We start from the raw sequence: 7,500 nt of genomic DNA on the forward strand, positions 1-7,500 counted from the left end.
AGTCTTGTGCCCCCTGTGCAAACCCGGCCTCCAGTGTTTATCCTTTCCTCCATTCCTTCCCGTTCTTTTGCGGCTGCCTCTGCTTCTTTTATACCGCTTTGTACGCATACGTCCGATCGATTTTCTGTCTCTTGCAGCTGCCAAGTTTGTTTTTCGCGTGTCTCCGGTTGTTGTGTCTCACGCCCCGCAGCGATCCGCTCCGTGTACGTTTCCGTTCACAGAGCCAGCGCCTTGAACTTCCCGGCCGCCCAACGACTGCTGCGAAGTGCAAGCCTCACGGCTTTTTCACAGTAGACTTTTGTGTTTCCCTTCATAACCCTCCCCAGTGCTTAACACGCCCGTTTCCAATACCTTTAACTTCACCTCTACTGTGGTCTTCCCAACATAAAGACCTGGTCGGCTTTTCTGCAGCACGATTCCCGCCTGTTCGTTGCATTTTGTACTTCCAATTCTATTTGTGTATCTCCCACCGGCTCCTCTACACCTTTTTTCGTTGTACATTTGTGCGGGGGCTCTGCTGGCGCTGCTGGACCGCGCTTTTGAAACGGCTGACTTGATAGGTTCTTCCTAGTCGTCTAGACAACTGTTCATGTACTGTATACATAAAAAAAAATGACAATGGTACCTGTGACCTTAACGGACTGCAGTGATGCGGAGCACCTCCTGCCGAGGCTATGAGGAGGAACGCGTGTCATTTAGTGCAATAGTGTGGACACCATCAGCGTAAAAGCAAGAATGCTTCGTCAGTGGCAGTAATAGTATATAGGTTTTGTACACCAACTCAGTGCACTTCCGCGTATCACTCCAAGGAACTGCTTTGAACTGCAACGAATTCACCTCCGACTACTGCAAGCTTTACTTGCAAAACTTAAGAACTAGCCTTATTCGAGCTGTATATTTATAAATAATCAGCATCGCAGACTGAGAGAGGGCTTGAAGGGCTATGCAGAAAGCCTGTGTCTGGGTGCCGTATATCCCTTCGAACAAATGCTTTGTTTGAGGCAGCGTGGTTATAGCTCTCACTATAAGAACCCACCGTGTGTTTGCTTCGTAACACTCGTTGTGGTTATACTAGTAGCAATAGTGAATGTTTAGTGTGCATTGCGAAACGTATAGTAGCCTGCTGTTACACTCATAACAGCAGTACTGAGCGTGGTACGCATAATAGTAGGAGCAGTAGTGGGTGTATAAGCATCAACATAAACATAGTAGCAGCTGTCGTGTAAGTGGCAACACTAGTTGGTGTGTTTTTCGCATTTTACTTGAAGTAACATTGACTGACTAAACACATAAATGTATGTATGTATTATTCGTATAAATATGAAAATATATATATAGTATATCTGTATAAGTAGGTGGGTACTCTGTAATAGAGGCGACAGCGAGTATATCGGGTGAGGCTGACGAGTTGACGAGGTAGAAATACATCGTGCGATTCCACTAGCACACGATTTTTCGATATTGAGACTAGAGAAAAGTAGAGAGCCTTAAGCGCTTCAGTATTACACGGAGACGCGTGTTAATATATACATATATTTGTAAATATATATGTGTGTATGTGCCTTCGTCTGCAGAAAACTGTCTTCAGTACGACCATTGTGTATATATATATATATAGAGAGAGAGAGAGATAGGGAAGTATTACATACCCACCTTCGTAATATGCTGCTGTGCCCCCGTACTTTACTACTATCTTCATGGCGTTGTCTCGTAGAGGCCATCTCGTGAACCTGAGCGATTAGTTTTTATCACTGAAACGTTCTCTTCTTATTAGCATTGTTTTGGCAATGACAACAAGTAATTGAGCACCACTATATGCATATCCTATATAGATAGATAGATAGACGAATATATATATATAAATATGTGTATATGTAATTGAGCGCAGCACTATACATACAAATACATATTTTATATGTGTATGACGTGTACTTGTTTGATAGATAGGGGTATGTTTGAGTGAAGAGCTGCCCGTAGCAAACTTTATTTCGCGTGGTGTGTGTCTTGCGGGGGTCTGCGTATGACTAACTAACGGGAACAGGGCGGTTGCCGATATTTTTTTCTGTTCTGCACTTGCAGCACGTTTATCAAAGAAGAGGCATGCTATCTTGCGTATTAGTCCAAAGAACAGATTTGAGTTGTGTGTATCCACACACAGCAACAGCTGACCAAGGCTTATGAAGCCTGTCACTTGTAAAACTGCAGTTCTTTGACTAGTACTGATCTGTTTGGCAGTTTATCATATTGGCTTCGTGCTGAATCGTTTTTCTTTCAAAAATATTACGTGGCTGTCTGCGAAATTTTTTTGGAGTTGTGTAGTGGAGTATACGTACTACATCAGTGTACGCCGCCCGCGTTTCCAGAGAAGACATGGCTATCCTGAATGTAAGAGTAGTTTATTATTACTTTTTGCAGAAGAAGACGACGAAGCTTATGTTTGCGTTTTCTGTAAGGAGACGTTATTTCGGCGACATCCAACTTCTTCAGTGCAAATTTATTGCGTGTGTTTGGTACATATACTTGTCGTCGGTCTTACAAAGAAAGGAGTGGGATAACTGCCTCCCGTCTCGTGTATATGACGGGACGCGGAAGAGTTCTGCGTTCCCTTTTCTACGGCTCGGCCCGTCTCTACGCCGTTTGGTTCAACGCCCTCGAAAAAGAATATGCGACGTCTGTTGGCGTCCTCTCTCTCTTCCTTCTTCTAAGAAAGCGCCAAGTTTTTGCTGCATGAGACACAAGCAGAAGTTTATGTCTTCAGGTTTTCGTGACGAAACAAAGTTTTTCCTCTTACACAGTGTGACACTACGTAAAACGTGCTTTTTCCAGGCCTGCTTCAACACTCGCCTGTATGTCTGTGTGGGGGGGTGTGAAAGAGAAAAAGAGAACGGAGGGCTTCAAACCAAGCGGCAAGCCAGTCTTCGTGAAACGAAGCCAGCCAGACAAACCACATCTTTTTGATATATACAGGGGGCAGCGTGTTTCGCTCTTCTGTCTAGAGGAGAAATCATACACACACAGCAGCAATACTAATAATAATAAAAAGCACAGAAGCAGCAATTGTGCAACGGCACTCGCAATATCAGCAGCAAAACGTGCCATGGCAACACACCCAACAGCAGCAACAACTGCAGCAAGCGCAACAGCAAAAAGCAACAGTAGCAGATGGACAGTAAAATGGCATCCAGTGTAGTTTGCTTATTGTAAACGAACAGAGACGTCCCCCGTGCAGAAAAGAGCACCAGCTTCTGGTTCCACATACACACACACGCACACACACACACACACACACATATAGACACTCACTCACGATAACAGCAGCGCCTCTGCGGCAAATTACGTCACCGAAAAAAAAAGTCGACACGTCTCTGAGTCGCACCCTCATTATACCTACAACCCTTGAAAGCATCTTTCTCTCTCTTCTCGCTCTCTCTCAATATATATATGTGTTGTGTAGATTGAGAGCGCATGAGTGTATCAACAAGACGTTGCAGGTGCAGTTGTATGTGGGGGTATTGATAGGACACTATCCGCTCACTTTGTGTGCGACTGCTGCTGTTGGCGGAGAAGAGTTGGGGGGATACACACACACACACACGCACGAGAAGAGAGAGAGAGAAGTAACAGTCCAAGACAGACAGATTGACAGAGACAGAGTGGAGAGAGTACGAGAGAGAGGGCGAAACGAAACAGTAGAACAGCACGGACAAATCTTCTCAGAGACAGCAGAGAGGGAACAACGCCCTCTATGACACACTCGACACTCTCAGCCTTCACGAAGAGTGGAGAACCACGCAGCCACACAACAACAGCAACAAGAGCAGCAGCGGCAGCGCAGCAGCAGCAGCACTAGCATGGCAGCCTAAGAGTAACACACAACAGCTTCAGCAGAACAAAAATGGCAGCCTAATGGTGGGAGGACCGCAGCAGCTGGTTACACACGACAACAGCAGCAGCTAGTTACACACAGCAACAACAGGCAGCAGCAGCAGCACTCGCAGGGCAGCCTGGTGATAACAGACAACAGCAGTAAGCTTAAATATACACAACAAGAGCAACAGCAGCAGCAGCAGTAGCATGGCAGCGTAGCAGTTACGCGTGGTACCCTCATTTTTCTGCCGGGTAATCAGGGGAAGAAGAAGTTTCTGTTCGTTCATTCATAGGTTGAAACCCTTTTCGGAGAAAAAGTCAAATTCCCACCAAGGCTCTTTGACTACATTCATATATCGCTCGCTGAGTATTACAGCTGTCTCCACGTTGGACATTTAATACTAGTACTCGCGTACTACTACTTCTACCAGAGTTCTCTTGGTTTTCAACTGGTAGATCTATCACCGCTGCTTCCTACACACTTCGGCACAATGAGGGCAAGCAGCTAGCCCGCAGGTATGTCGGTCTCAACGCATGCATCACAGGCGATCCCAGCAACTCCCGCAGAAAAGAGATGTACATCTTCCGTGCTTTTTATGGAGTGTACGTTTTCAAATGTGTGCAAGTATATGCGTACATGCAAGCGTATGTGTAGGTGCATGTGAGTGTCTGTGAGTGTTGTACATATCTGCATATGTCTGTCTGTTTCTGTGTATATGCGTATGTGTGGGCAAGGGGACGCATGAGAGTGTAGGGTATGTCAGTGGAAGTGTACGTGTCTTTGTATCTGTGTGAGTGCCATTCTCTGCATGTGTTGTGTGTGAATGGATCTCACAGAATACACATATACAGCCTGCGTACTTACGTGAATATGCGTGCTTGTGTGTTTTTTGTGTGGGTGTGTGTGCGTCTACGTATGTATATGTGTGTGTGCGTCTCTCTCAATGTATATTTGTACATATTTATATATGTCTGGGTGTGTGTGTGTATGCGTATGCACATACAAGTGCTTGTGCACGTGTGTGCCTATATGCGTGTAAATATGTGTAATGCGTTTGTAAGTATATCTCTGTGTGTGTGTGTGTCTGTCTGTGTGGGTAAGTCTGTTTATGTGTGTATACATGTGTGTATGTGTGTTCATGTGTGTGGCTGTGTGTGTGTCCGCGTGTACATATGTGCGTATGTGTATGTATATGTGTGTATGTGTGTGGGTTTGTGTGTGTGTGTGTGTATATATATATACGTTCTTATCTGTATGTATGTTATGTATGTATGTATGTATGGTATATATATATATGTATGTGTGTGTATATATACGTGTATATGTATGCATGCATATGTAGGTATGTGTGTGTGTATGTGTGTATGTATATATATATGTGTGTGTGTAGTTGTGTGTATGTGTATATATGTATATATATTTGAGTATATATATGTACGTATATGTGTGTATGTATACGTGGGTATGTGTGTGTGTATATATATATATATATGTATGTGTGTAGTTGCGTGTGTGTATATGTATGTATATATGTGTGTATATATGTGTGTACGTGTGTATATATGTTTATGCGTGTGTATATATGTATATACGTGTGTATACATATACTTATGTATATGTGTGTGTGTGTATATATGTGCGTATCGTGTGGGGGGTATGTGTTATATGTGTATGTATATATCTAAGTATATGTGTGTGTGCATATGTGTGAGTGTGTGTGTGTGTGTGTATACGTATGTATGTGTGTGTGTGTGTAATCGCGTGTATGTGTGTGTGTTGTATATGTATACGTATGTATCTGTGTGTATATATACGTATGTATCTGTCTGTATATATACGTATGTACGTGTGTGTACATGTGTGTATGTGTGTGTATGGTATGTATGTATACGTATGTATGTGTGTTGGTGTGTGTGTATATGTGTGTTTGTGTGGAGGTATGTGTGTATGTGTATTATGTATCTATGTATATATATATTATATATGTATAGACGTGTGTGTACATGTGTGTGTATGTATGTATGTATGTATATATATGTATGTTGTGTATGTATATATGTCGTGAATGTGCGCGTGTGTGGTGTGTGGACGACAGAAGAAGACCACGGATGCGTTGGCGCAGGTGATGGACGCCATTTTGAATGGGTTCGATTCGCTTCAAGACTGCTGCGGAGGGTATTACAACACCCACAACGCATAAAGGATGACATACATAAGGGCAGACACACATCACATACACCATATGCTATGTACATGTATGTATACTATATATATATATATATATCAAGAGCAGATGACCTTCTACTGCCTCTTGTATTTATTATGTATAAATATACATATATATGTATATGTATGTATATATATATATATATATATTGTGCCTGTGTATGTGGTGTACATATACATCTGATACGTACATAGATATATATACTATATATGTGAGTGTATGTATATATGTATAGTGTGCATATGTATTTATGTATATATACATCTAATATATATATATACTATAGCTGACAGCAATATGTATATGATGAGGGATCTTTCTTAGCATTTATGCTATGGTGTCACTTGTATGTGTGTATGTACGTCACTTCAAATACGAAAAAAAAGACGCACATACACACACGCAGATGCCACCCTCGGGGTCTGGGTACAACGTGTGCAACGCGCTTCGTTTCTCCCCGTATAAAGAGAAGGAGAGGAAGTCACATCAAGTGTGCGTTATACGTACAAGTGTCTAGTAAACGTGACTCAATATATAGTGAGTATATATCCCTGGTTGTGTGTCCTCTGCGTATATATATGTATGCGTGTGTGTCTGTGTGTGCCTGTCTGACTCTGTGTCCCTCCTGCGTGTGTGTGTGTGTGTGTATGTGTGCGCGTCTGTATATGTATGTATGTGTGTGTGTACGTACATATATGGATGCGTGGGATGTATGGATGCTATTTCTGTATGTCTGTGCTGTGTGCTGTTTGTTGTGGTCTCCGCAAAAGAAAATGGTCGCTGAATTGTTGTTCTCGAGGCCCCGGTGTCCGTCTGTGTGATCTCTCTGTTTATATGTATGATATATAAATATAGTATAAGTAAATCTACGCATATATAAATACACGTATATACATATATATGTAATACTTACGCGCACACCGTCGTTTGTTGTTCTTTCTGTTTCTCTCTCTGTGTATATGAATGTATAAAGTAGTATACACTATATATAATATACACTATACATAGTATATATACTATATATATATACACTACATATATAATATACACTATACATATATATATATATATAAATGTAGAAGGTGTTTGATTTTTAGCAGATGTTCACTGGTGTGTGAGAGTGTTTGTGTGTGTATATCATTTCTTGCAGGTAGGGAAGAGGGCAGTGTTTTACTGTCGGGGAGAAGACCTTTTTCGTGCGTGGGTTATGGAGAACAAAGAGACTCTGCAGAAGAAGCATGCAGAAGCACTTGACGCCAGCCACTAGAAACTCCTCAAGATGCAATACAGTTCTGCGACCGCCTCATACGCTTTCGCTTTATGTATAGAGCACAGTACAAACCTGTAAGAAAACCCACGACAGAAATGAAGAAGAAAAAGAAGAGAAATTAGAAGGAGGGGTAGG

The 7,500-nt window shown here is 42.2% G+C and overlaps 1 pseudogene; it reads left to right on the forward strand.

Moving 5' to 3' along the window:
* The first annotated feature begins 5,933 nt into the window (after positions 1–5,933).
* LOC131478814 (uncharacterized) overlaps positions 5,934–7,500 on the forward strand; it is a 26,550-nt pseudogene continuing 24,983 nt past the window's right edge.

Source organism: Ochotona princeps, unplaced genomic scaffold (assembly GCF_030435755.1).
Source record: "Ochotona princeps isolate mOchPri1 unplaced genomic scaffold, mOchPri1.hap1 HAP1_SCAFFOLD_2467, whole genome shotgun sequence".
NCBI classification, from domain to species: Eukaryota; Metazoa; Chordata; class Mammalia; order Lagomorpha; family Ochotonidae; genus Ochotona; species Ochotona princeps.